Source organism: Myotis myotis, unplaced genomic scaffold (genome assembly GCF_014108235.1).
Source record: "Myotis myotis isolate mMyoMyo1 unplaced genomic scaffold, mMyoMyo1.p scaffold_m19_p_6, whole genome shotgun sequence".
NCBI lineage: Eukaryota > Metazoa > Chordata > Mammalia > Chiroptera > Vespertilionidae > Myotis > Myotis myotis.
In genome coordinates this window covers 48,443,709-48,469,251 of record NW_023416368.1, presented here as the reverse complement: position 1 = coordinate 48,469,251, position 25,543 = coordinate 48,443,709, and the positions used below count along the sequence as shown (strand labels likewise).

Below are 25,543 nucleotides of genomic sequence, written 5' to 3'. Positions count from 1 at the left end.
GAAGCGGCTATTTTCTAGAGTTTTCCCAGGGGGAAGGCAATAGAGGGATGCATTGCCTTTAGAGAATTTAAAATCAATAATAAAACTGACTATGAGTTGGTGTGCTTCTAATTGTCACCACGGTCCAGCCACTTTAAGCTATGCCAGTGGTAAAATATTCCCCTCTGAAATAACATATTTTGTTGGTCTAAAGTGCTAAACAATTGCTGTGGGTATTGTTGAGTTTTATGAATATATATATCTAAGCTTCCAATTGAACATGTTTTTATTACCTCTCCTTTAATAAAAATTGCATTCTCCTTGGAAGTTAATTAGAAGAAGTACCAGTTATATAGAAGGCCCCAACTCTGGCCGAGTCAGCTGCAGGCGCGGGTTTAGCGAGTAAGTTCATCAGGGTTCGGAATCGCTCGGGCTCCCTTGGAGCCTAGTTTCTGTCTCCACGCTCAGTGGTGCTTCGTGTTCCTGCTTTAAACAGCAGGTTAGAAATGAACAAAGGAAGGGAACTTGAGGAACTTCCATTCCATCATTCTGTGTGAACACTTGGAGTTTTTGTTTGTATTTAGTAGTTTAAAAAATGAAACTGAGTATGAACGGTGAGGTGTAATCTTTTTGTTTTGTAAGCACACCTTTTTATTCATGCATGAAATATTTTACTGGATTTGAATACTGTCATGAAAAGTAAAATTAAGGTTTTTTTTCTTCATCTTAAATTGATAATCTTTTAGAACTACAGCAAGGAAATAACATTTATTCCTCAAGGAAATGATGGTTATTCCAGAAAATAAAGTTGTATGAAAGAGAGGATCATTAAAAAATGACCTGCTCCAATGTTAAGTGCCCCAGCTTCACCACTGGGTGCCCCCTTGTGTCTATTCCTCTCTGTTATCTCTGAGGGGAATAGCGCCTTGATATGGTTCCTGTGTTTGAGGTGTAATTTAGACCTCATGCCCTGGAAGCTTAAGGTTGGCCAACTAGGAACATAAATCATACGCTCTCACATTCGCATTATATAGACATTCAAGCTTAAGGTGTGCCAAGGCCCAAATTAATGTGAGATCAATTCACATTCACTTCTTCCTGATTCATTCAACCAACTGTCCTTGAGGGCTGACTGTGTGTCTGGCACTTTGCTTGATGCTGAGGAGACAGAGATGATTAAGTCTAATCCCTGCTCTTGGGAACTCCTAGTAGAGGGTAGGGGAGACAGATGATCAAGCCTATAATTGCAACACAGGGTATAAACATAGGGAGGACAGAGTAATGAGCAAATGATTAGCCCTGTTGGGTTGAGACTGGATGAAAGTTTTTAAGCTGTTTTGTTTTTTGTTTTTCCTTTTTTTTAGGAGTGGGTCTTTGCCAGCAAAGACAACGCAGAAGGTTGCAGAGAAGGGAAGGTGTGTGAGATAGGGAGGCACAGAATGCCTGGAGAGTTTGGGAGAGGGTGAGTGGGTCCCTGTTGGGTGGGCACAGTGGGTGGGGGGTGGGGAGGTTCAGGAGAAGAGGCTGGAGGGGTTGTAGGGACTGGGTTTTATTCTGAAGTCTGTGTGGGGACATCAAAGGACTTGTTGAAAAAGGATGACTTGGTCAGACCCACATTTTGGGAATAGTGCTCAGGTAGCAATGAATCAGAGAAGGGGAGGCCAGAGGAGAGGGGGAAAGTTAGTAGGCAAGTTCTCTGCCTGCAAACAAGGCAGGGCAGGCTGCTGGCACCCGGGCCACCTGAAGGAGTCTCAGTGGCTGGGCCCTGGAATGCATCCAGGCCTGCCCCTCAGACACCCTTCCCATAGCGATAACTGTCAAGTGAGCGCTTCCCGCACATGTGCTTCTGCCCTGACTGGGCCGACTCAGCCCAAAAAATTTTAAGCTGCATGTGCCATTTCATGTAAATTTTATTATATTCTCCATCTAAGTTTAATCTGGTTTAGTTAATAAAATCAAAAGTGGGGAATATATCTTCTTCTATTAGTCTATATCTGCTCTGGTTTCTTTTTTGTTTAAAAAGTTATTTAACTTTTCAAAGTAATTCAGGTAAGTGGTTTATTAATATTTCAAGGGTTTTCCTGTGACTATAGGCATTTCCAGCCCTGTTGGGCAACCACTTTCAATATTTTGAGCTATTTTCCTGGTATTTACTGCCATATTTTCCAAATCATCAATGAGTGCAGAGGCAGGGCTTGTCTTCCTGGTACAAGTCAGGGGGTCAGGAATTTTTGTAGTGTAGCAGAAGGAGGGATAGCTCACAGTTCAATATTTAGACCTATGCTGAACTCTCTTGATTTCTGTCCACGTGTCCTCCTTATACGATGCCTGTTCCCAGGAAACAGGAGCTTCTCTGTACTTATAGGAAAGGACTGCAGGTGGTCTAATAGCTCCTGCTCTTCAGACTTCTAACCAACACCATTAGTCAAGTCCCCGCCCCACTCACCCCTCCGGAGATAAGCTGATGCCTGCAGTTCTTGAGCCTTCCCTCCTTTGGGTAGAATTGATTGTGTCTCTAGGCACTTGGCACTCAGTGTTCTCACTCTGGTTCCTTGATGAGCTTTACATCTTCTAAACATTTGTTGCTAGTTCTCGTCCCCTGCTGTTTCTTTGTCTTTGTATTTTGCGGATTTGTATCTGTTAAACATTTATTATTCTTAGTTTAGTGTGACTTTAGGGAGTAACAGGAAATGCATGTGATATTTCATCAGGATAAACTGGAAATCACCAAAAAGCAAACCTCATATCAATAACAACCACCATGACAATCAATTATTGTTTTAAGCCTTTCAGGTAGCTCATTTCTTTTGATACTTAGAAATTTTGATGAGGATAGAACAGGAAGGGGTATTTCATGGACTCCCACAACTGGTCCAGTTTCATGGAATGAGTTGGTAGAAGAATTAGGACTGAAAGCAAGGCTCTTCCCATTAGCCTGGGAGGTTTTCTGGAGGTTAATATTTAGAATAAAACACATTTCTTTTAGACATAAAACTACCGATAATTTTAACAAGAAATAGGTCAGTTTTTCCCTCTATGACTATTATAACTTCGCATCATTGCATATTTCTAAAGCTAAGCATCTTTTTAGCATTTGTAATGTACTACTTGCTGAATAGATCCTAAAAGCACAAAATCTCCCCCTGGGCTTATGATCTAATGAGACATATAAGACCATAAAGGCAGAAAATGAATAAGGGGGAGTTGGTAAGTCTCCTCCGGTAGATGCACTTGGCATCTGGCTTCATGTTCAGAGCATTTTTCTTTGTTGAATCTTCTGGTCCTCCCCACAGCCACTTATGGGAGAGACATTTAAGGGGAAGAGGAAGACTTCTGAGTAGAAATTCAAAGGAGGGAAAAAAAGAAATCACTGTACAGTTGGATATAGAGCAGGAGTTTAGGCTTAGACTGTATAAAAACAAACATAAACCCTCCTTGGTTTGCACATGGCTAAATATCCCACCTGAAAATGAAAGCTCAGTTAACACAGAACAAGTATTCCCCAATGTTTTATGAATGTTTGCTCCCCAGCGTTTCCTCTCTATTTACCTCAAGAGGGTTATTCTGAAAACATCTCTTATAGAGCATAGAAACATTTTCACACAAAGGTAGTAAAACAGTAGGAAGCTGGTTGCCACTTTGAGAGACTCACGAGATAGTCACACTCATTTTGCACCTGTGTTTCTCAGTCCCTAATTAGATGTGCACTTGAATATAAGGGCAAAAAATGACCAAAATGAATGTAGGTTTCAAAGCCATTTCAGACAGTTTTTGAGTTTTATCAAGGTGTAAGGGATGGGGGTGGGGATTGGGGTTTAAACAAAGGAACAATGGGTAGAAGGGATAGATTTCATCACACTAAGTATTCCAAACCATGAATGTGCAAATTGTAATGGTTTTCTTGTACCATCAAGTGCCTGGTTATATAACGGCTGTTCCAAAAACTCCCCCCTGCCTTTACTTCACAGCTCTAATCACTATGCTATATTTTTCTTGGGACACTGCCTATAATGTCAGCTCATTCTAGTCTAGTTCCTTTTTTGGGGTCCCTGCCTAGTCATCATAATTCTCCCTCTAAAGCAGTTAATGAGGACACAGTGGGACAGAGTTGAGAGAGTATGAGTTCTGGATTCAGACAATTTGACTTTGCTGCCTGGCAGTTCCACGCAGCTCTATGATCTCAGGCTATTTACTTTCCCAAAACTCAGTTTCTTTATATGCAAAATGGATATACAATATATTTCTGCCCTGCACAGGTTTCATTAGAAGAGTACATAAATGATATAATGAATGCATAATGCTAAACCAATGCCTGGCACATAGTAGATACCCAATAAAAGGGAACTAGCATTGTTAATATTAAACATTTAGTTTCAAAGAGCCAACTTTATGAACAAAATTCTATTTTGCTCCACTTTACCTCAAGTTAAAAATAAAACTGAAAAACATGCTTAAACATTTTAATTGAAATATTTTTATGTAAAGCATGAAAATTAAAGCCAATAAAATAGAAAATAATACTAATAATCAGCTATTAACCTAATGCTGATATGAATTATCAATTAAACTCATCACAATAAACACTTAGCTAACAACTAGTATATACCAAATATTTTTTATGCAGAAAATGCAAACATGATAATTTAGTCTCTGGTTTCAAAAATGTACAATCTTGAGGGCTGTAAAGCTTTATACATAACTATGCTACACAGCATGGTAAGTTGAATATTGGAAACAGGATACCATTGGAACACAATGCAGCAGAGTGGCTAATTCTAACTCATGGCATGAGTGAAGCTGCATACGGTGGTGGTTTGGATGAGTAGGGTTTGGATTTAATCAGACATGGAGGGGAAGGAAGTTCCAGATCTAGGAAGAAACGCAGCAAAGGATGGGTGGTGGACACACATGTTCAAAGTAGAGGTCTGGTCTGGTTACAATGAAGGTTCATGGAGCGAGATGAATAGGGATGAGTGGGTTGGAAAAAGATGTTGGGAGTCAAATTCTTAAGGCTTTACAGACCTTGTAAGAAGTTCCTACTTTAGTTAGAATGTAATGGGAAGCCTGACAATGACATGATCCAGTTAAGAGTTTAGAAGAGACAGCCTTGAGGAAGACTGGCAGAGTGATGAAACAGCCGAGACGCTCGATCAATCCCCAAGCTCCCAGGGCTGACCTGTTAACATCTGAGAAGTCCCAAGAGTGGGCAGGTGTGAGGACAGCAGTAGGGAACAGTGAGGCCTGAACATCATTTCAGGAGTTGGATGACTAATTGGGTCTAGGGCAAAGGGTTGCTGGTATTCAAAAAATCCTTATTGTTTTCTTTTTTAAAAAAAGTAGTGCACCCTTGATGTAAAAATTCAAATACCGTAAAGTATAATAGGAAGATTAAAGTCCCTCAGAGACACCCTCTGTGTTTTGGGGAATGTTTCGAAGGAGAATTCTGGAGAAGGTAATCTGGATTATGCACCTGTACATTGTGTGAGGATTGCTGTAAGATACATCTCTAGGAATAGAACTGTTTGACTAAAGGTCACTTCCATTTTGTAAAGAAACTGGGCGAGAACAAAGGGGAGGAGAGGCTGCCACAGAGGTAGAGGCTGGGAGAAGTGGATTGAGTGGTGGCACTTTATCCTTGTGAACCAGGAAGGCCTAGGTCTGTGATATGGAGGACAGGGTTAGTGAGGAAAGGAAGAGGGTCACTCTGTCCTTTTAAAGCCAATGAGAAGGAGGGACTGATGGATGAAGGAAGGAAGTGTTTGAAGAGGATGGTTTGCAAGGTGAGTGGTTTTGATATTATCAATTATTTCAGTGAAATAATGGTCAAATACCTGGCTAAGGATTGGCAGAGTGATAAATGTGAGGAAAAAAAGGAAAAAGGCTGGAAAAACACATTTTGAAGGATAGAAAAGAGAGTCATTTGGGAGGGAAGTATATTTTTATTTTTGAAAAATATTTATTATTGAAAATATTACATATGTCGCCCTTTCCCCCATTGACCCATTCTAGCCCACTTCCTCCCCACCCCCTAGGCCTTCACTACACTATTGTCTGTATCCAGGGTTATGTGTATATGCATACAAATTCTTTGGTGATTTCTTCCCACCCACCCACCCCCGCCTTCCCTCTGGGATTCCACAGTCTGTTCCATGCTTCTATGTCTTGGATCTATTTTGTTCAGTTTATTTTATTCACTAGATTCCACATATGAGTGAGATCATGTGATACTTGTCCTTCTCTGATTGGCTTATTTCACTCAGCATAATACTCTCCAGATCGGGAGGGAAGTATTTTTTAAGCAACAGCTAGTTGGGGCCCAATTGAGGTTGTAAGGCATGAATTTGTAGATCATCCAATATGCATGTAAAATTGAATGGAAACGGGCTATCATTCTCAATCTTATTCCATAAAAACCTTGAAAAGTAATCCAGGCTTAAGCTTAAGTTCTTTTGAGAAGGCAGAAAAGAAGAAATTATGTCATACCACATACAGCAAAACTTATTAAAGTAATTTGTTGTTTTTCCTGCTTGATATCACGTATTATGGCAGCTGCTACTCCACGTCTCTCTCTTATAAAACACCATCCAGCTTAGCTTTGCCCTTGTCCTCACCTGCTGTCTCTCTTCCCCACTGCTCCCTTGAGCCTCTTAGATTTTTTTATTTTACTTTTGAGGATAATTCCATGCCTATTTTATTTATATAATTCAGTTTTATCTTTCTGGACTTTATCCAGTTCCCTTCTCTACTCATTACCGTGATCATTTCAACAAATGCCAGGGCTTGAGCGTCACAAGGAGAGACTACTCTTGAGAAGACAGGATGGAGAGAAAGATTGCAGACACTTGATCTTTAATATTCTGCCTGTCACACAACTATTCTCAGCAATGTGGAGTGGCAGCAGAGAAAACTGGTGTTTGAGTTGACCCAATGGGACATGCTTAAGCAACTCAAGCATTAAACATGTCATTACTGAAGATAGATTACAACTTAGAGAGTCATGTGTGGGCAATATATTTGTTAATATGTGAGTTATAGTTGCTGTATATGAACAGGCCAAAGGTATAGCATATATATATAAATTACTTTGATGTGACATTATTCTGAAATATATTACCTTCTTTGGCACTTTTCTAGGCATATTGCAGGTATTTCTAATATTTTTTATTCTTGAAATTTTACTTTGTTCTCTCTCTCTCTCTCTCTCTCTCTCTCTCTCTCTCTCTCTCTCTCTCGTTAATCTTCATCCGAGGATATTTTCCTATTGGTTTTTTTCGAGAGTGTGGAAAGGAGAGGGAGAGACACAGAGAGAAACATCGATATGAGAGAGACACATTGATTGGTTGCCTCTTGCACGCATCCTGACCAGGGCTGAGGATCAAGCCTGCAACCGAGGTATGTGCCCTTGACTGGAATTGAACCCAAGACTCTTCAGTCTGCGGGCCTATGCTCTAACCACTGACCTAAACCAGCTAGGGATATTTGTTCTCTTGCTTTGACTGATGCTCCTTGTTCCCTTTGATCTTTGGGATATTGCCCTTGACCATCCCTGTCCCTGAATTGATCTTTCTCCAGATCTTTGCCTAACTGGATAATTCTCATCCTTTAGATTCTAATTCAAAATATCACTCTCTCAGGGGGCCTTCTCTGACCAGCTTATTTAAAAGAGTGCCATTCTTATCCCCAATCTGTTTTGGTTGGTGATTCTTTACTTACTATTGCATATCTTTTCTTTAGAATATCATCTCCATGAAGAAAGAGGTCCTTTCTGTCTCACCACTGTAAACCCTATACAGTCTAGCCCTGTGTGATGAACAAATATATTACTGTTTCACTTTGGACATGATTTCTATTTGATGGATTCTTTATGGATGCTGAGGTTGTTTGTGTGACAATTACTAGTATGATTTTCTTAAGGTGAGTTTTGCTACTTTCTACATTAATATGTACACATACTCATGCTCCTTTCATTCTCCTTCTTAATTAAAAGCCAGTGGATAGATTTATAGTTAATGATAACTTACAATAATATTTGAGATTACTTTTATATTACTGCTATTAAATTTTTTTTTCTAAATTTTATGATCGTGTGACAGCATTCTCTAATACGGCAGAAAGCCCAGACATGATATCAACCAGGTAATTGTTCTGCAAGAGAAAGGTGACTCCAAAAGGAAGACGGTTCATGCAGGAGGGAGCTCTAGAGATGAAATTAGGAATGTGCATTATGGAAGGCATGGGTGCACAGCAGTTCTGCAAGAGCAGACAGGTGGAGAAGAGAAAAACATAAGAACAAATCACAGAAAAAACCCCAAGGTTTATTATTTTTAATTATAGTTGACATAGAATATTATATTAGTTTCAGATGTGCAACAGTGATTCCACATTTATATACATTGCAAAGTGATCACCACAGTAAGTCTAGTACCCACCTGACATCATGCAGTTATTAAGATGCTATTGACTGCACTCCCTATGCTGTACTTCACGTCCCCAGGACTATTTTTTAACTTTTAGAGTTATGATAATAATAATATAAATAATCAAGAATTCTGCTTGTTATAGATGGTGTGATGCAAACAGATGGAAGGGGGAAGGCAGAGACCACTCAACTTCTATTCTGATTTTGCTTTCTCTCTCAGGAGAATGGTGCTGAGACTGAGCAAACTAGAGCAAAAATACTTAATAGGTAGTTGAAATGAAGTAGATAAAAAATAATTTAGTAGTCTCTGACTATTAAAATATAAAACCTACAGTTTTTGATGAATGATTTTTATCCCAGGCCATTAAGAGACCAAGCACATGCAATAAGGGATTTGGGGGGTTGGCAATTACTTTAAAATTATGGAGAAATAAAGAGGTTCCAAAAGATCAATCATGGGAAAATAGTGTCTATATGACCAAAATGGGAAAACCTGTTGGACATGTGGATGGTCAACATAGTTCTAGAAATATGCCATAAATATAGATAGGGAAAATCAAGGCTAGTTGATATCCATTCCCAAAGAATTTTGTCTAATGAGACTCATTCACCTGGAAAATAGTATTTAGAAACTTTCTAACAGAGCTTTGTTTTCAGTATGTCTTATACATTTTTTAAAAAAATCCATGACTTGTATGAAGACACAGAAGCTTATCAAATTTGTGGATGACAGAGCTCGGGAGAGAGATAAAATATAATGGAAGAGAGTCATCATTCAAAATAATTTCATCAGGTTGTAAAGATAGGTAGAACTCATCAAGATTATTTTTCAGGTAGATAAAAGTAACCCACTACTTTACGGGTTAAAAAAAAGTTATGCAAGTATTTTTGTGCAAACACACAATAAAAATGCCTGCTATTCAGTCCACCCTAACAAAATGCAACAGAAGTTTGCATTTTATGGGAGATTGTAATGCAGATCAGCGTTGGCAGGAATGGCTATTGAAATCAGATCATTTCTGGAATATTGTGTTCACTTTAAGTCAGGTGAATTATGTCCCGGGTGGAATAGTTGGAAGAACTCTGGACATTTAGCCAAGAAAACAGAAGCCTTGGGAGAACTTGAAGGCTCTTTCAAATGCATGAAAGGCTGTCACATGAAAGACAGAGTAGTAGGTATGACTCCACTGGATAATGGCTTATGCCTACTAAAATAGCATTTCAGTTTCCCAGGAAAGACTCATAATGACTTATGACTCTCTGGGTACATTTTTACTCCACTTTTGCCTCTTATGCAGTTTGTAGTATATCATCATTATAACACTGCCTTACATTGCATAGGGTTTTACAGATGTGGATCACAATTACATGGATTTGATCCTCACACCAAATGTGGGAGATGGTGAGGGTGTTATCATCATTATACAGAGGAGGAAACTGCGCCTAAAGAAGATGGCGATGGCTTTTCCCCAAGGTGAGATGGTTTCTGAGAGATGGAACTCTAGCCAGAACTTTGGATTTCTGAGGCTTAGGTCTAGTGCAATTTCTACTATCATATGCGTCTAGAAAGAAAACCTTTCCAATTAATTAGAACTCAACACAGTATTGGTTTTGTTTTGACAAGAAAAATGATCAGTCCATGCTCTTTCCAACAAGTCTTTCAGTTCATTACCTTGGGCATGTGGCATGGCACACACCTTTAATAGTTATTCACTGAGGTGACAGAATGCCCTGGGTGAAATGTGCAAGAAAAAAACAATGAGATAGCACAGTTTTTAAAGGGATGGGAAAGGTTCCCCTAAAAAAAAAAAATAGGGCCAGTTTTGAGGGCAGAAAGAGCTTGAGGATGATTAGTTAGCATGTTTTTCCTATTACACATTTTTTGTTGTTTTTTTTTCAGCACCTTTTCCCTTCTTTCAGCAAATTGTCATCTTAAAGTAGATTAATCTGCAAATGACCGCTTCTTAGAGCATGTAAATGCACTAGCAAAATGGAGATAAATGTTTAATTTGTTTCCAGTTGCCTGTTTATTAATTGTAACACATGCTATTGCCCCAAAATGTTCACTTTCACTTATAATACAGTAGGTAGGAGTGTGACTGGTCTCTGGTATTTTGTTGCTCAGTTACCCCATTTTCTACCCATGTGGCCCTAAGCAAGCTGCTTAAACCCTCCAAGTCCCAGTTTTCTTGTCTGTAAAGGGGGAATGACACTACTGACAGAATAATGACGTTTTGAGAATGAAACGAGATAGTCTTTATGTAATGCCTGGAACAGAGTAAGTGGCCTATACATTTAGCTATTTTTATCACTCACCAATTCTTAATAGAGATTGGGATGGCAGGAAGGAAAAATAACAAAGAAAGAGTCTGCTCATTGCTTCTGTGTGTATGAGATCGAAAGAGTTAGTGAGACTAGAGGTGCTTCCCGGATCTGCGGGTTGGTGTTTATTGATTTCTTAGGCATACACTGAGAAAGTGCACTCTGCACATCCCGGGGTTGTGCAGTCAGTGGTAACGGCAGACCTCCTAGACTAGTGCACATTCCCCATCCATTCTGAGGCACAGAGGAGTGGGTTCCCCACTATGGGTTCCATAGCAACGTCTCTTCCCAGAGGGCACTGATATTATGGACGACGTCAGGCAGGCTGGTACAATGACTTAGATTTACGTAAAGGGAAAGAGCTGAAGACAGTGCTTCACTCAGGAACTTTTCCAGTAAAGTTCAGCATTCTAATACTATCTAATAAAGAGGGAATATGCAAATTGACCATCACACCTTCACAAAGATGGCGGTGCCCATAGCCACAAGATGGCGGCGCCCAGTTCCCTCAGCCCCGCTGGAGTCCCCAAGTCCTTTCAGCCCTGCCAGGGGGCGGGGGGTGGGGGATGGTGGCAGGCATGTGGTGCAGCCGGCCCGGCCCTCAGCCCCTCAGCCGTCCAGGGCCGGCTCAAGGCGCAGGCAAGCTGCGGATGTCAACTGTCCAACTGATGCCCAAGGCGCAGGCAAGCCTTGGACGTCGGCTGCCCAGCTGCCCAGGGCCACCCAAGGCTCAGGTAATCAGGGCTGGCCGAGGCTTCCACTGCCAGCAGTGGCAGCAGCAGAGGTGTGATGGGGGTGTCGCCTTCCCCTGATCACCAGGTTGCCTCCCACCCCTGAGGGCTCCTGGACTGTGAGAGGGGGCAGGCCGGGCTGAGGGCCCACCCCAGTGCATAAATTTTCATGCGCCGGGCCTCTAGTCATAAATGAAAAATGGAGCTACCCAGAGTGGGATTAGTAAAAACAGAGACAGAACCCTCCTAAAATGCCAGGCATTAATGATGAATTTAAATAGTTAAAAAAAAAATAAAGTTATATTTCGACATGACATTTGCAAATGAGCTCCCAGCATGGGTGATTGCTTAAATCTTTTTCTCTGAAGAGTAATTTCTCTAAGTCCAATAGCAGGCATTGATATTCTAGATCTTTGCTGCTTAGCTTGTGATGCAGTGACATATTTAGTATGTTTTAGTGCTGGAATGAGCACTAAACCCCTAGCCTTCTTGTCTTGTTTGCAGGGAACCACTGCCCATGCTCCTTAGCTGTCTGTGACCCATGGGTACTCGTACAAGGAAAAGTAAAAAATTTTCCTCTGGAAAGCACTAACATTTAAAGGATTTAGAAAATTTCTGATGAAGCTTCTGTAAAAGGGGTCCTATCCTTCCTGGCTTTCCTAAACAGAATTTGCAGAACACGCCGTGACTGTTTGCGAGGAGATTCAGAATTTTTAGACATGCAGATGCTGGTGTATATGACTGATGTGCTCTTAGGGTTTACTGATGGCACCAGCTGAAAGCCTTTGAGATAACTGGCACCACTTCACTAAAATTTGCTCTTGCCTTTCTGTCCCTTCCTTTGCTGCCATGCTGTCTTACTGCTTGTTTTGTTTTTGGTATGTCTGTCTTTCTTTAGTAGTCCTTCTCTCTTCTAACATGCTGTTTCTAATCTCCTATGGGCCAAGACAAAAGGTTGTTGAACATTTTAGAATGGTGCATAAAATATGGGAAAGTGGACACTGTATGAAAGTGTCTGAGGCTCTCCTGTATGCAAAATATTTGAGTGTTCAGAGTTTGTTATATATCTTTTGACCATGAAACTTTATTTTCTTTTGCTGTCTTTCTTTCTAGTTCTTGACTGTGCTTTGACTATCGGGTAGCTGGGGTTGTGAGAAGTGGTATGTTCTTGTATTGCTGTTGGTCAGTGAACTCATCTTCTCACCACCACTTTTGTTTGTCTCTATTAGAGAACTCATGTTTCTGTCTTGCATTAGTTAAGTGTGTGTTTGATGAAGACTAGGGGTTCAGTAAGTATTTGTAGAATGAGTGACTGCTTCTCCTATTCTATGCCATATTACATTGTAAATTTCATGAGGAGGGTGACTGCTTTATTCATCCCTGCATCCACTCAGCAACAAGTGTGCACTCAAGGCTTACTGAGTAACTGACTGAATAAAATTGTTAGACTACACAGTACTGTTGGTAATAAGTAACCTCCAAAGATCCAAAAGATATTTTTATTATAGAACTTAATTACTAGGTATAGAAAAAAGTTGGAGACAGGAATATTTGGGGCAACATCATAAACGAGCTTATAGAAAAAAGTGTTAAATGCCTATTATGTTTTGTTGAATGTTCTAGAAATGTGTTTCTCTTTTACTTGGGTCACAAGGGTGAGTGGTGGGGCTGGAGGTACAGGAGGAGAGATGGAACCTGGACTCAAGTAAAAGGGCATGTGAAGAGGAAGTGGATGTGCCAGGTGGAACCATCCTAGGTCAGGGTAGACACCTGGTCCTGGAAAAGTTGCTGCCGATGTGATTCCAGCTCATCCTTTCTTAACATCTGTAGCTGTCAGGGAATCAGAGAGTTCTCACAAGCCAGTTTTCACAAGCCATTCTTCTTCTGAGGTGTATGTAACTAATCACCCTTTTTGGGAATAACATCACTGTATTAGGTTCCTGTGGCTGTTGTAACAAATTACCCCAGACTTAGTGGATGAAGACAACATAAATTCATTATCTTACAGTCCTTTGGGTTAGAAGAACACAAGTCTCACTGGTCTAAGATCAAGGTGTTGATTCCTTTCTGGAGGGCTTCATTCCTTTCTGGAGGCTCCAGGGTAAAGCTATTTCCTTGCCTTTCCAGTTTCTAAAGACTTCCTTGACTGAATGTTCCCTGACTTTGGCCTTCATGACCACATAATGACTGATCAATCTGTTCTCACATTGTATCATTTAGCCACTAACTCTTCTGACTTCCTCGCCTACATTTAAAGGACTCTTGAGATTACACTGGTCTTGCCCAAGATAATGCCCTTATTTTAAGGTTAGCTGACTAGCAAACTTCCATTTATCGTGTCACATATCATAGGTTGTGAGGATTGGGACATGGACATATTTGGGGACTCATTGTTCTGGCTACCACAATCACCAAACAAAATATAAAGAGCTGAGGTTCAGGAGGATACAAATAATTATAGATTTGCATGGTGGCGAAAGCTAGGGAACAAGGAGATTTGAGCTTCTGAGGTTTGAACAGGGCTCAGGGGTAGTGTAGCATTCCTTTGGAAGTGAGAGGAGAGTAGCAGGCGTGCCAGATACTTGTTCTTTTTCTCTCAGACCCCATACAACTACCTGCCGGCCAGCCAACTTTCCTGAGGATTTGGGTGGTAAGAGTTCCAACTGAGATGCAGCAGGAGCCTCAGAGAAGAAGATGACCAGGCTTTGAACAGGAATTTGCAATGAAAAAATCATGAGCTTCTTATCCAACGATGATACCGGTTACTTTTTTAATATTATGGAGAAACTGAGAGTTTGAGAAATGTAATAATCAAAGAAAATTAGTGATGAATGGAGACACAGGACCTAAGAATCTTGTTTTCCAGCCTGACTATCCAGGTCTTTTTTTCCTTGGTCAGTGGGACAGAATGAGCCACTTATCCACAGGCCTGATTCACACAGAGAGAAGAATTCTGGTACAGATAATAGCTAATATAATGCCAGACCTCTCTCAGGAACTGCAGAGATTTCAGATCAATGTGTAGTCAAAGAGTACATGGTGATGACTTTCTGAAAACTTGATCAATAAGTACACATCACCAAGATCAGAATTTATTTAAAATTATGAACAGCCTGGAAGTCTGCCAATGCCTGAGTAATAACTCCAGGCAGTCCAAATCCATGCCAGCTTCCTCCGTTTATATAAATTGCTGAAATCTCTCATGCTTGACCCCTCTGATGTATCAGCTTTGTTATGTCAGTTTAGATATAGGTAGATTTCCTATGGGCATTTATTAGCTTTATTAAAAAAGAGGCAATTGTCCAAAGGCCTCTGGGCATATGCACCCAAAATATGAAATAAAAGAATGAAATTAAATATTCAGGCTGCCAAACACCTCATAAAAAAAATCCAGGCCAGTTCAAACTACTGAGGCATGCCAGATTGGCAGGCTCGAGCTTGCCTTTCCCCCCTGAAGCTAACAAACCCTTCTAACTGTCGGGTTGGATGGAAACATGAATTGCAAAGGCAAAGACCATCAGCAACCTTGATTTGGGGCTTCAGATCTGGAATACTTTATTAGAAGTAGATGGCTGATCTTAATGTGTTTGAATGAACCTGTGGGTGAGAGAAACCCTCAAAAGGAATCTCTGTCTTTATTAAAATATACCCACCTAACATTCTCTAACTTGACATACCACTTTGATTGATGGTTTTCACTCTTGGAATTCCTCACATTGTCACTATCTGCCTTCTGACTAAAACAATTACCCAGAGGCCATATTGCTCTAAATCAGTGATTTTCGACCCAGAGGTGATCCTACATCCCAAGCGACATATGGAAATGTGTGGAGACAGTTTTGATTGTCACAACAAGATGGGGAGGAAAACAATTGGCTGTGGTGGATAGAGGCCAGGGGGCATTGTGGTGTTTACCAAACTTCAGTCATTTATCTACCACTTTCATTATTTTTGCCTAATCCACATACCACCTGAATTATTTTTCACTTGGCAGTTTGTTCCCCAAACGAAACTCACTTCCAAAAAAAGTGATACATATTTGTTTTAAGGAGAAACTTCATATTGCTATCATAAAAGAACAATAATCACAGCTTTCATAAAAGTAAAGTCGTTGTGAAAGTGCACACAATGAAGGCACAACAGTAATATCAAATTACAGGTTGATACCTGGTGGCTGCCTTCTTTTGGATAAAATGAAAGATTAGCAAGTTTTAAAAAGTGTTAAAAAAAGAGAAGCACCAAACGGAGACTCTGTCCTTCGTTAAATAAAACGGGTGTTTGGAATGACGAGAAGAGCTTTCTCCTCCTGTGATGCATTGGTGTTTAGGTCCGTGTCCTATGCCACCCTCTGCGTTGGCTAAGGTTAGCACCAGCACACGCCCCAGTTAGGAAACACTGGATTGTTGCATTCCTCATACGGACACTCTTCTACCTGGATTCTTGCTTTTCTGTTAGGTGTCCAAAGATTTGAATGACTACTTCATAGCCATTTTCAGGGTGTGGATTTCACACTGGTGCACCCAGATAATGGTTACCTATATCCAGGGATGTTTCTCCGAACCCAAGAAAATCAGAGACATCTCAGATGGCAAAATGAAAACCTGGTGTCTGTTATTGCCAACCAGTGACAAATGCCCTCATGGAGTTTTATTGTCCACTCCCGCCTCATTACTAGTAAAAGGTCATCGAAACTGTAATCCTTTCTGTAGAATTAAAGTGACTGCTTCAGAATGCTTAGCAGAGTAATTATTCTGGGTCAAGCTATTCTGAAAGGAAGGACTGCCTCCTTTGATCTGAACGGATTGCACAGTACACATTCAGTGCATGACGATGAGTCAGTATCGTTATTCACAATATCGATATTGTTATATCGCGAATCGGTTTACAGGCAGCACCATCTTTGTAACAGCTGCAGGGGGCTGGTATTTGTGTGTCTACTTGCTCCTGGAGAACCTGCCACACGGGAGGTTATGCTGATCCTGGCTGCCTGGGCAACAAAAGGATGGGAAATTGCAACAGGCACCTGAGGCTTCTGAGTTCCCACTCGCTGCCTGCCTGGGGCGCTAAGCCAGAGTCCCTTAGTTCAGGAGACTGACACTGTGTGAATTCCTCCCCTCAGGGAAAGCCTGTTAAAAGGGAGCGAGCCATCCTGCCTTAGGAAAAGTGTCTGGGCTCAGCTGAATTTTCTCTCTCTGGAATTGGTTGCTATACCTATAATTATCTTCAAGCACCATCATAAAAAACCCTCCAATCTTTACCTCCTGTTGCTCTTCCTTTGGGGCACTGGTTCTGGACCCATCCGACCTTTCCACCGAGCCATCATTAGTGGAATTATATTTCGTGATCCCCCTCGTTCTGACGGGAGCAGAGGTGGCATCGAGTGAGCACAGCAGCCGATAACGAGGGCTACAGAGGTTCCTGGAATTGTGTCATCACAGTCCAGCGAGCAATGTGCTGCCCCTGTCAGCCTGCGGCAGCCTCAGAACCCCGCAGCCCTGCCTCAGTGACAGCTGGAAACAAGGGAGAGACACGCACATGGCCCACATTTTTTCTCCTCCCTTTGGCTAAACCCCCTCCCCCCCCCCCCACACACACACCAAATCCTGAAAAGAACATGAGCAGTGTTGCCCTGTTCTGCAGCTGTGAGATTTTTTTCGCCGTGGAACAAGGTATTTCCAAATTTCCTTCAACACAGGTCAGGTGCTGCATTATTGATTTATTTTTCCGGTGGGATTCAGGCCCAATAAAACATACAAGGTTTTAGAGTGAGATGACCTGAACAAGAGCTCACCCACTTGAGAGTTTGTCATTTCACTCAATATTAACCATCGTGTGGCACTCTCAACGCTTAGTAGAATCTATTTTTGTAGGAAATCAACAGTATGAGATAATTTCCCCAACAGTAAAAAATTATATATTTCAGGGCACACATACTCCATTTCTCTGTTCTTATGGCAAACAAAAACTTACATTCCAGCTAGTTTTTTTTTTTTTTCCTGTTTGTTCTATAAAGGACCCTAAATAAAATGGTTTTGTTTTTAGATTTAGAGGAAGTCCCACTTGACATAGTTCAGATAAAAGAAAAGCATTATGTGTACTCCCTGGCAGATAGTGAAACTGGTGCTTATATAGAGTCATAAATTTTACTGCTGGAAAGGACCTTAAAGAACATTTAGTTTACCCCCTTGTGGGTGGTAAATGGAGGTAACTGCATGATACCTTCAAAATTGAAGTTCAAGCTACTTTCTGAGAAAAAAAGTTGGGAAAAACAAAACAAATTACCAAAACATGGAATGAATGTAATCAGTCATTTCTAGAAGCAGTTGACCAAAAGAATTGATACAATGGGCAGCTGAAGACCAGTCCCAAATTCTAATCCTGGAGACTGGGTGTTACATGAAGTGTGTATGGCTTGGAATGTTAAAGTCTAACACATTGGTTTGGGCCTGTGTTACAAACGAGGGAAACATGGGGTGTGGGTAGCTTGCAAGGGAGATAAAAGGGGGGTTGAAAAGTGTATCCCATTTCAGTTATAGCCAGTCCATCGGCCTATATAGCAAGAAGATGTCATACTCACCTAGCTAGGGGTCCAGAGGCAGGGTAGGCCTCATATACAGAACCTCAGACCCCAGACCATTCCCCTCATTTTCCCCTCCCCTCTTCTCCCCTCCCCTCTCTTCTCCAGCTTCATCCTGGAGGAGGAATCAAGAAGGTTGAAATTGTCTTATACAAACATCTTATGGGACTATTTTCTGTTTTCAGTGAAAATCCAGAAAACCATGGTATGAACTAGTGAGGTCATCCATAAATTGGATGCAGTGGAGGTAAAAACTTGGAGCTGGGAGTTACTATAACATGTTCACTCCTGAGACTTTGAAGCTGTCAATGAGAGGGTACTGGGGCTTTCTCTGGAGGAGTGATGCAGGCTCAAGCCTAGTTTAATCCTGTTTTATCCTTGTGTATAGAGCCCAGTGCTCCAAATGACATGTAGGATACAAGGGAAAATCATGTATTAGTTTTCTTTGGGGGCTTAAGAAAACTCCTTTTGCTATACTGTAAGCATTAGTCTTGTACATTCTTGTCTCGAGATCAGATGTACATAATGTTTTGCAGCAGTTAAGATTCAGAGGGCTTATAGGATATGGGGTACAGTTTGGGGTCAAGGAGGAGCTCTAAGTTTAGATGAAAGATAATAAAGGATAGAACAAGTTGATTCATACATATTTTCTCCAGATTCCCAGGTCAGCGACCGGCCTGAGCAGGGTGAGCAATTCTGCAGAGCTTGTGTAAGAGCAGATTTTCAGAATGTGCTAATAGCTGTGGGAAGTGATGTTTGTAGCAGTTGGAAAGATGGGTGGAGGAAGGTGCCTGATGCGTGTTTGATAAATGACCGTTTTGGCTTGGCCAGAAGTGTGAATGAAACATGCTGGATTCATAGAAAGAGACGGGCAGAACCGGAAGGGAGCACAGGATGGATCTTTGCTTTAAAAGGACAGGACAGAAGATGGAAGGAGGGATAATAAACCAATGCCTGAAAGAAACTGTAAGTGTCGTGCTAGGAAATCTGAACTTGAGAAAAACACAGAACAGTTCTAAATGAAGCTTATAGAATAGGCCAAAAGGAGAAAGAGGCTCCACTGTAGTTGGATTCAAAGTGCTTAGTTAACCCCGACACACACCCTAAGGGGCTGATGGGCTTTGCCTGGAGCAAGGACAGTGTGGGAGTGGGTGGGTGGAGAACAAGCAAAAGGCCTGAGGCAAATGGTCCAATGCTGATCTGATGACCAAAGTGAATGCACAGCTATCCAATTCTGAAAAATTCCTTCATTCTCTGAAGGTAGTTGGTTTTGAAACTGAGAAGAGTAGGAAAATGTTGGGAAAAAGGTGTGAGGAGATAGTGAGAGGGTCTATATTTGTGTTAAATGAATAAGGGCCTAGAGTAGCCATATCCCACAATGCTGAAGAAGTGATCATGAAATGCACTAATGGTAACCTTGTTGGAGGGGATGCCAGAAGATGGAAAATAGGCCAACTTTTAGAAAGTGGAACAATGTGGGTCCTGCAAGAACCAACTAGTAACTTCATTTTAATTGCCAGACAATTTTAGAGATGAACATGGGAAACAGTGCATGAGTCCACCAAAAATAGGTCATGGTAAACCTAAGTCTGAATGTCTTTTAATAGAATTAATAGACTTAAGTAAGGTAAATACAAGGATAGAGACTTGCCATGGTCTTTGACAACCTGGAGATTATGGGTAGGTGGGTGGTGCTCATTGAGAACAGATTGGTTGTGAGGTGGGGAGGAAGTCTCCTCAGAGGTTGAGAAGTGAATAGAGCCGAAGAAATGGCGGCACTGGAGGCTAACTGCTTGGAAGCTAAACATGAGCCCAGGGAAGGGATGACAGGATTCCTTCAAAGTTTGTTCTCGCTGTTTCTTTCACCAGGAACTCCTGCTCCTCTGCTGGCCATTTCTGCCCACTCAGCTCCTGTGAAATCTTCAAGGCGCAGAGGACAGAGAAAAGTAGTTAGGCTGGTGTGGCATTTGCTTTCATGTCTCGCATTCTGAGAGGGCGACAGACAAACTCACAGTGTGGAAAGTGCTCCTGAACTTGGCTCCTTGCTCTGAGCTCCCTCGGGGCTCTGTGCTGTTCTGGTGATAGCCCACCCTCAAGGGGTCATCAGTTTCTTTGCCGATCTTTCTGCCTGAGGCCACTCATTGAATGTCTTGGGTGTAAAAAAAATAAAAATAAAAATCATGCTCTTAAAATTACTATAATTACTTGGCCAGTGTGGCTCAGTGGTTGAGTATCGATCTATGAACAGCAGGTCATGGTTTGATCCCGATCAGGGCACATGCCCGGGTTGCAGGCTCGATCCCCAGTGTGGGGCGTGCAGGAGGCAGCTGATCAATGATTCTGTCATCATTGATGTTTCTATCTCTCTCTCCTGAGAGGAGCAGCTCAGATGGCCCAGGGCCTGGCTCCACACCAACATACTGTTCACCTTTGTGAAGATGTAATTAGGTTGACTTTTCCTCTTCCTCCTCCCTCTCTCCCTTCTCCTCTCTTCTTTCACCTCTATTGTTGGCTTATAGAGAAAAGCATTTCTATCAATAGGGAGCCCAATACATCTGAGTTGCCCAATTCTTTGGCTTGGACCTCTTAACTGAATTTTGAATATGCACTGAAGGAATCGGAAAGATTTGGACCTATTGTAGGGGAGGTACCCAGCTCTGTAGTTAACATACAGGCTTTGGTGTAGCGCAGAGCTGTAGTATTGTTAACAATATAACTTGGAGCCTCAGTTTGCTTATCTGTAAAAGCATTAACTCTATCTGTTTCCAACCATGAAGATGAACTGAGATGTTACATTGACTGGGTTTATCACTGAGATAACAGCATAGCGAACACTTAACGAATAACACCTATTTCTGTCATTGTGAGGGGATATCAGTTTGCGGGTGGATGTGAGGCTGACAGAGGATCTGACATACCTCAGGTGCAAGCTGGCAAAGCCAGATCTGCAAAGACCATTTCTGACAAATGAGTTTTGAAGTTTTGTTCCCTCTGTCCCTGCAGGCCTCACAGGCCTCCTGCCCTCATGACCTCTCAAGCCCTTATCACCCTTGCGCTGGGAGAGAGCCATAACTGCATCCCTTCAGCCACTGCTTGCTGTCAGAAGAATCTCCCAAAGTTAGATCCTGACTGCCTCCTGTTAGCACTCCTTTGTGTAACACCTCCACTGGCTTTCCCGTGATCTATTTAATCTCCATGAACTGTCCCTGGAGGCCTGCAGGGCTCCTGGCTGTGGCTTACTGCAACAAATTTGGGCTTTGGTATCAGATTAGCTCTTGTTTAAACATGACTCTGGCACAAGTTTGACCCCGGTTTTTATTTAAATCACTTGAGCCTGTTTCTTCATTGGTAAGATGGGGATTATGATATTTGCCTTGCGGGTTGCTGTAAGGCTTAAAGATGATGGAAGGGAAGTTGTTAGTGCGTGCTCAAAAGTGATAGTGGTCACCCTGCTAAACCGCCTGTGCCCTTCCCTGTCCTTTCTCACCTGGCATCTCTTCGGAGAGCCCACAACTAGATCAGACCATTTTACCTTGATCCCACACCTTCCCCATCTCTGCTTGTTCAGTATTGTTAATTTTAAGAATTAAACATCACTAACTTAGAAGATTTCTACCCAGATTAATATCAAATATTAAACATGCCATAATAATAAGGTCATATTTTAGGTTTCAATGTAACCAACAACGCAATTTAACAGTTTTTTTTTCATTTGCCTTGATTTTAATGGGTTGACTTCCTTATGTCAGACACCTATAATAGATATGAAAATAGGGTGTGTAAAATAGCAAATTTTGAAATAAAGTGTTCCTAGCTGTAGTGATTGCCATGAAAACAAAAGAGGGAGGATCAATTATTCTGTGTCTCTTTGGCTTATCTTTTCAGCCTACTAGGTGTTCCTTCAACTTAGTAAGTATTAATATTTAGCGATTCCACATTTGATTGCCCTCAGAATCATGTCCAGAATATACCAAAGTGAATACATTATTGGCAAGATGGATGGATTTTACAGAATACCTGAGCTGTAACAAGTATATCTTAATTTTAAAAGTTTCAAATGGTTTGTTTTGATAACTAGAGAAGGCAAGAATTCAGTTGGAATCGGATGTCTGAAACCTTTTTATATATTATTTTTTGAAAAGTATGTTTTTCTGACTTTAAAGAGAGAGGAAGGGAGAAGGAGAGAGAGATAGAAACATCAATGATGAGAGAGAAACATTGGTTGGCTGCCTCCTGCATGCCCCCCACTGGGGATCAAACCTGCAACCCAGGCATGTGCCTTGACCAGGAATCCAACCAGCATCCTCCTGGTGCAGGGTCAGCACTCAACACAGCCGCCCCAGCTGGACTTATATATTCTTTTTATTCTTGAGGACTGAACTGTGTTTATTAAAGAAGGAAGGGGAGTGTGTAGGGTTAAGCTGCTTCTTTCTGAGATGTCCTGCCAGGAATCTGATGCAACCATTCCAAGTTTGCCTCGAACCTGGACCACATCCAGCTGCGGCCGCTGGTCCCTATCCTCTCCTTGCCTTCACTCACCATTTACCCAATTTTAGAAGGAGTTATAAAGCTTGGATCACAAAATAGGAAGAAATAAACTATATGAACCACAGGTACTTCTTTTGAATATTTGTGCATTTAGTTTTTCTTATGGGACTTCACCTATGCACAGAATCGAATTTCCTCAGAAGATAACTTGGCAAAATCTGTGAATAAACCAAGCGATATTCAATAATCTAGCATGATAAAACAACGTAATTTGTTTAGATGAGAGTTCTTTATGAGGGCAACGGAGTGGGAAGGAAAATAGAATGGGCTTTAAAATATTATTTTCTCTTAAATTTATCTTTGTAGAAATCTATCTTCATACATACAGCCTTTTATTTGGAATGCAGCTTGGAGTCACTGAAGCAAACATTGCTTTATATACACTATGATAGCAGATCAATAATGTGTTGGTGCACTGAGCAAAAGGAGCCCGAGATTAGCTTGCTGTTTTCCTTTACTGTTCAGTCAACAGAAAAAAGAACCAAAAGAAAAGAAATAAAACACAAAGAGACAATTTCATCTCCCGTTTTCAGAGCTTCCATCCTCCTGAACACCCAGGAAACCAGTGTGCAAAATTGTAGAATTACCACTTTTAAAGTCAGTTACAGAATGTGAAAAAAAGCACTAAGGATGTTATGCTTCCACATATACAAATAACAAGAACTCCCTTTAATGAAGTTTCAGTTAGGCTGTTAATAATAGTTGATGAACATTTGCATGATGTATCTATTTTCCCCTTTAAGTTATATGTGTTCTTATTTTTAAAGGGGGTTTCTTATAGCAAAATAGTTATCTTCCTTTTGAATTAGTGCGTTTAAACCATTTCTAGTTAATGTGGTTATTGATACAGTTGGCTTAAAATCAACTATCTTGCTATTTGTTTTTCATTTGTCCCATTTCTTCTTCTTCTTCTTTTTTCCTACCTTCTTTTGGGTTTCTTCTTTTTAATGATTCCATTTTATCTTCTTTGTTGGCTTACTAGATCTAACTCTTTGTGTTAATAGTAGTCGCTGTAAAGTTTATAGTATACATACTTAACTTGTCTTAGTTAACCTTCAAGTGATACTCTACCTTACGTGTGTGTAAGACCTTACGACAATGTAATTCCATTTCCCACATCCCGGCCTTTGTGTTATTATTACACATTTTACTTCTACATATATTATAAACCCCACAAAGCATTATTATTTCTGCATTAAGTAATCAATCTTGTGAAGTATTTAAAAACTAAGAAGAGCCCTAGCCAGTTTGGCTCAGAGGATAGAGTGTCGGCCTGAGGACCAAAGGGTCCCCGGTTCGATTCTGAGCAAGGGCATGTACCTTGGTTGCAGGCTCCTCCCTAGTCCAGGCCCTGGCCAGGAGGCAACCAATCAATGTTTCTCGCACATTGATGTTTCTCTGTCTTCCCCTCTCTCTTCCCCTCTCTCTAAAATCAGTGGAAAAATATCCTCAGATGAGAATAAAAAAACAAACAAAACTAAGAACAAAGAGTCTTTATGTTTACCCAGATATTCCCCATTTCTGTCACTCTTCATTTCATGTGTACATCCAGATTTCATCTGGTTTTCCTTCTGCCTGAATGACTGTCTTAAATATTTCATATAGAGCCGGTCTGCTAGTGATGAATTCTTTCAGATTTTGTATGTCTGAAATGCCTTTATTTTGGGTTATGGAATTTAAGATCTTTGAGTTCTTTTTCTTTCAGGACTTTGAATATGTTCTTCTATTATCTTCTGGCTTGCATTGTTTCCAAGACAAGTCCACTCTAATTCTTATTTTGTTCCTCTGTCCATAATGTTTCTTTTTACTTTGGCTGCTTTTAAGATTTTTTATCACTGTTTTTAAGCAATTCCATTATGATGTACCTTAGTTTTATTTTCTCCATGTTTTTAGGTTTGGGGTTCTGGGAGCTTTTTGGATCTATGGGTTTATAATTGTCCTCAAATTTGGAAAAAAATCAATCAGCTATTACTTTTTCAAATGTTTTTCTTTTACCCCCTTTTCTAGCCTCTGGAGATTCCCATTGAATATAGTATTTTCACAGATCATCGGTACTTTGTTCAAAAAAATATTTTTTAAATTCTCACCCAAGGAGTGAGGATATTTTTTCCCATTGATTTTTAGAGAGAGTGAAAGGGCAATGGAGAAGAGAGAGAGAGAAACATCTATGTGAGAGAGACACATTGATTGGTTGCCTCCTGCACACACCCTGACCAGGGTCTGGATCAAACCTGCAACCCAGGTATGTGCTTTTGTCCAGGAATAGAACCAGTGGCCCTCTGGTGTGCAGGCCAGAGCACTAACTACTGAGAGACTCTGGCCAAGGCTGTTTAATTTTTTAAAAGCCTCTTTTCATTCTTTTTTTGTTTGTTTGTTTAAATTTTTTATTGATTTCAGAGATGAAAGGAGGAGAGAGGAAGATAGAAATATCAGAGATGAGAAAGAACCATTGATCAGGGCCTCCTGCATGCCCCCTACTGGGGATCAAGCCCACAACCTGGGCATGTGCCCTGACTGGGACTTGAACCATGACTTCCTGGTTCATGGGTCGCTCTAATACTGACCCACACTGGCTGAGCTCACTCTTGATTTTATTTCTGATAGTCTCTATTGCTCTGTCTCAAAATCCACTCATATATTTCTTCTGCAATGTCTAATCTGCTGGCAATTCCTTCCAAAATAGTTTTCATTTCATTCACATTTTTTTTTTAATCTCTAGAACTTTGATTCCCCTTCATGTGCTGCAAGCTGGAAACTTTCTCTAATCAGTTAGCTGGGGTATTACAGGCTTATCCGATTTGTTTTTCCCTCTCTCCAGAATCACTGTCCTGAGTTGCCTGATGTTCAGTGTCTTATAATGATTTTTTTTTTTTCATATATTTTGCCTGCTTTTTTGGTTGTTTTAGGTGGGACAGTAAATCAGTTCTCTAATTCCGATTGGGATTGACAGCAGAAATCTGTTAATCA

At 40.9% G+C, this 25,543-nt stretch overlaps 1 long non-coding RNA gene across 2 annotated transcripts; it reads left to right on the top strand.

Moving 5' to 3' along the window:
- Positions 1 to 1,319: 1,319 nt before the first annotated feature.
- Positions 1,320 to 9,866, top strand: LOC118657813. 2 transcript variants are annotated; one of them, XR_004968130.1, is made up of 3 exons: positions 1,320 to 1,441; positions 7,714 to 7,893; positions 9,740 to 9,866. It is a non-coding gene; the product is annotated as an uncharacterized LOC118657813 (long non-coding RNA). The 2 variants fall into 2 exon arrangements; XR_004968129.1 differs by having other exon boundaries at positions 1,349 to 1,394.
- Positions 9,867 to 25,543: the final 15,677 nt, after the last annotated feature.